General features: G+C 36.1%; 1 long non-coding RNA gene across 1 annotated transcript; it reads right to left on the reverse strand.

Moving 5' to 3' along the window:
- Positions 1–226: 226 nt before the first annotated feature.
- Positions 227–3,041, reverse strand: LOC120417155 (uncharacterized). Its single transcript, XR_005605430.2, has 3 exons — positions 2,671–3,041; positions 2,381–2,570; positions 227–941 (listed from the first exon to the last, which is right to left on the reverse strand). It is a non-coding gene; the product is annotated as an uncharacterized LOC120417155 (long non-coding RNA).
- Positions 3,042–4,728: the final 1,687 nt, after the last annotated feature.

Below are 4,728 nucleotides of genomic sequence, written 5' to 3' on the forward strand. Positions count from 1 at the left end.
AAACAATCGATATTTGAATGTTTATGTTCGTGAAATACTCGGATATTCAGCTGTATTGATCGGTGTTTTTAGTGTTTTGTTTTGAAAAACTGTCCGGAATATTAGTTTAATTTTGCGGCAGAACTGGAGCTATGCCTTCCAGAAGTTTTGGCTGGTGACAGCTTGTTGTGCGATGTTTTTTTTCTCAGACGTGTGCGATTTATGATGTGACAACCCGCATAAAGATTTCTGATGAACTTACAGTAAATTTTAACGTTACAAAACGATAAAACATATTGTCATTTTGACAGTGTTTTAACAGTAGACAGCATCGTTTTTTAAGATAATTTGCGTCGTATTTTGGGATTTTACCATAAAAAAGGGGGGTTGTTATGCACCGGTACCATAAAAATTTCGAAATTTTTCCATACATTTTTTTCCAAATACGACGCTTTTTACTGTTAATCTAATGTTGCATTTTTCATCCAAAAACTCGTCCTGACTATAGAAAACATCATACATTAATAATAAAAACAGCAAGCATTACAATGCATTGCACAGTCAATTTACAGTTCTTCGTGGTTTTTTCGCTACCAAAATGTACTGTAAAAACTATATCCGTACATTGAATTAAATAACAACTACAGTAAGTTTTATCGTTTATTTATTGTTTTTTCTCCACAAAACTGTATGGTAAAAAATATAAATGGACATTGAAGTTAATGGATAATACAATAAATAATGAGTATTTTTATCGTTATTATTTGTATTTTATTTTTTTCACTTTATTTAGCACTTTTTTTTAGCGTCGTTTTCTTTTGTGATTCCGCTTCAATCAGCCAAGCAAACAGTTACTGTTTGGCGTTGTCCGGAATGTCGGTAGCCGGTGCAGGATTCACTGCTTCGTACTTGGGATGGACATTCGCGTAATCGAGAAGCACAATCCTCAGTGAAATAAGCCCCTGTTGAAGAGAAAAGATTAAATTAGACAAAAGGTTTGTAATCGTGTTTTTTACCGTTGTACATACAAATTTACATAGGACTTTAGGACCCTATTGGTTTTGACGTTAGAGTGCTTTTTTAATTCAAATATGTTCGATTTAACTAATCCGCTCTTTGGTAAGATTTCGATCTACCATCGCCAAATTACAATCGAAAGTTTATTACACCGACCAACAAAATTTCTCCGCAGGCTCAACTCGAGGGGAAGCAAGAACTTTGGGGTTCCCAGAAGCACGTGCACTTTGAATTTTTACAAAAATGATAGAGAGAGAGTAGTTCAAAAATATGTATGGGGTGGCACGTCAGTTCGTCAGTGAATGAACTTACAATTTGGATTTTCTGGAATCATTACAACGTACAAACCTAATGGCACATGTCAGGCCGACGTTTGGCGAAAAAGTGTCCATCCCCGCCAAACTTTTCATCGACATCACCGAGTCACGACGTTTTAGCAAGTTTCTAGCAGAGTTCTTACAGAGCTGGATATTTTTACAGCATTCTAGCAGAAATGTTCTAACGTTCTAGCAGGATTGGCAGAACCAGCTCTGCTAGAAGAATATTTAGTGACTGGGATGACGCGAGAAAATTTACCGATGAAACATTCCAAAAATTCTACCAAAATTGTAAGTTTAACAACACCGCTCTAGTATCGGAAAGTTACCCAGTTAACTCAATCCGAATTCTGAAACGGAATCTAATTGGAATCGCAATTCGCAATTCCGTTTCAAACGCAACAACCGGTTCCGTGTTCGAACCGGTTGTTGCGTTTGAAACGGAATTTGTGTACGATTCTAATTAGATTCCGTTTCAGAATTCGGATTGATTTGACTGGGTTCTCACGGTCATTGGAAATAGTCGTGGATAGACCTAGGGGTTCCCAACTGATGTGAAAAAGTTTTAGTCTATAAAAAAATATGGATCAAAATTTTGATCTCTAATCACTTCTCCGACATCAGTAATCATTTTTCGAACTTGCTCGCAAATTTTAAATTTAATCGGAAAAATCTTATTTTTCTTGAAAAAAGTTTCATTTTTAACCACATGATCACCCCTAATTCTGGCCCGATGTCGCCATCATGTGACCGCGCGCTCTGTTTGTTTGTCAACAAAGCTGCAGCTGGATGGTGAGACGAAGTGAGGGGGAAGAGGTTTTGACATTTTTATGCCCGCATCTGGCCCGCCGCCTATTTCGTCGGTCGTTTCCAACGACCGAGTCCAGTTAGGAACTGATCGTACAATACTTTTGAGAAACTATAATTGAACGTCAAAGACTCGTTCGAAATAGAAACAACATCGATCAAAAATCAAATGAGTTTTTCAACGTTAGCTTCTCAAGCCGTACCTCTGCCCAGATGAAAGTTTCCAAGGTAAACATTTCACTTCATACCCCAATACTCACACGTAGTTGCTGAACTCCTTGTTACCATTCCTGAGTCGTACTAGATCCGTCATCCGGTGGATCTATCCAGCGGTCCAGCCTACACCGAGAACGCAGTCACTCCTTGCCAGCGCTTCCACACATACTTTCGGCGCGCCACGGCGGTCCGGGATGTGTGCAGCAGCAGCCGGTCCACCGTGGAGAAGTGTCCCTGTATAGAAAAGAAAAAAAAATGGTTATGGAAAATTCCTGCCGCTGTTGTGATATGAGATTCCGCCTTCCAAAAATTACGCCAACTTTCAATTACTCACCTAAAAATATTGTTGCTTCACAGCGGCAACACCTATTCGCCAACCCCGAACCTTTCCGATTCGGTCTTCCGGCGGAACTGTCCAACCAGCACCGGGATCGGGGCCATTATTAGCACCGCGAACACGCACAAATGCCGGGGATGTTCCACATCCCCGGGGACACACGACTTTACGCGGAAATTTCCTCTCGAAACGCGCGACACGAACAGGATCAATCATGCGCGAATGAAAAATAATGACAGCTCGCTCGAACCATGGTGCGTTCGTTTCAGGTGCGTCGCACAGATTTAGTGTAATGGTGCGCTCTTTAAAAGAAGGTCGCACGGGTTCAGTGTTAATGTGAGTTTGCGTTCAAAAATGTTTAAATGTTTAAATGTTTAAATGTTTAAATGTTTAAATGTTTAAATGTTTAAATGTTTAAATGTTTAAATGTTTAAATGTTTAAATGTTTAAATGTTTAAATGCTTAAATGTTTAAATGTTTAAATGTTTAAATATTTAAATGTTTAAATGTTTAAATGTTTGAGTATTGTAAATGTTTATTGTTACTAATTTTTTTTAAAAATCATCATGAGAAAACCAATATAAAAACCATGCAATTTTCTGTAACCATACGCTTTACGGTAGCTTATTTGTTATAACTTTATGAGACTTCCAATAACAAAACTTTTCAATTAGTTGTAACCATGAATTTTATAGTAGCTTCATCGTCATTCAAATAAAGTTCGAAAACGTCAACAATAAACTTACCATAAATGTCATAATATGTATTGTAATTGCATGGTTTTAACAGTGCAAATCATCATATAATTTTATGCGGGAAAGAAAAGCATTTACGTGTCAAAATCAAAATAGTGTGGGAAAGAAAAATAGTGCCAAGAAGAGAAGAAAGAGAGCGCAGATGCTTAGACGGCTCTGACGGCTACTTGAAAAAGGCTATGAAAGGAAGAGTTGCCAAATGAGATTATGGTTTTAGGATTTGTGAAGGAAAAAGTCGTTTATTTGCTGGCAATTAAAAAAATCTGTGTTCTCACTCTGTCTAGAGTTGTTGCCGTGGTGCAAAAGAGTGGAAGGAAATGTCTTTTTATTTTTTTTTTTATTTCTGAGTGCTCTCAGGAATTCTTAAAAGGGAAATTTGAGTGTTAAATGGAAAATTATCAATACGTTTTTTTTACAATATTGGTGAACGACGTGCTCTGCCAATTTTCGTTTCGTAAGCGAATTTTCAGTGAAATAAAAACAAAAATATTGTGTACATTCACAAACATCTCGACCCTAAGAAAAAGCGAGTGTTTGAATGAAGGTCTAAACAAATAACGTGACAGAGTATAATCGAGTGATAATTTGGTGAGGCATTTCTAATTACATGCTTTTCTTTCAGGATTTTTCGCGGGTCATGTTTCCTCGTTCCATATTGATAACCTCCTTTAGTTACATCGCGTCTTCATTTAATATTACAACACTTAATTCGAGTTTAAAATGTTAGGTTTCTGCTTTTTTTTGTGCCTTTAGAATTTTAAAATTTGAAGTCATATTTTAAAATATTTTGATAGGAGTATCAGGTGAGCAACACTGCCCGGAAGATGGATATTTGTGGAGTTCTTTTTGTGCTGTATTCGTGATCGTGTTCATATCGAGTTCTGTGGAAGGTGCGAAGCCGCGTGGTTGGATACTTGTGTCTCTGTTGTTTTATTTGTTCCATCTGGAGTATTAGTTTTTAAATTGTTGTTATTTTTTACAGCTTCCTGGAATTATTTTAATTTAACTGTCTACATGTAATTTTATCTACTCACTATATAATTTATTTAAATGTTCATATTATTCCTTATCCTATTCCTTTCTTGAAACATACCATCTTCTCATACAATATATGATCAAATTGCTTAAATTAACGAAACTTTCTAAAACAGCACGGTAACCATCTGGAGTATTTATATTTTATATAACTGCTATTTTTTTTACAGCTTCCTGGAATCATCTTGATTATATTTATAATATTTATTATGTTTATTCTTTTAACTATATTTATTATATTTATTATCTATTATTACTACAAAAC

The sequence above is a fragment of the Culex pipiens genome, chromosome 3 (genome assembly GCF_016801865.2).
Source record: "Culex pipiens pallens isolate TS chromosome 3, TS_CPP_V2, whole genome shotgun sequence".
Classification (NCBI taxonomy): Eukaryota; Metazoa; Arthropoda; class Insecta; order Diptera; family Culicidae; genus Culex; species Culex pipiens.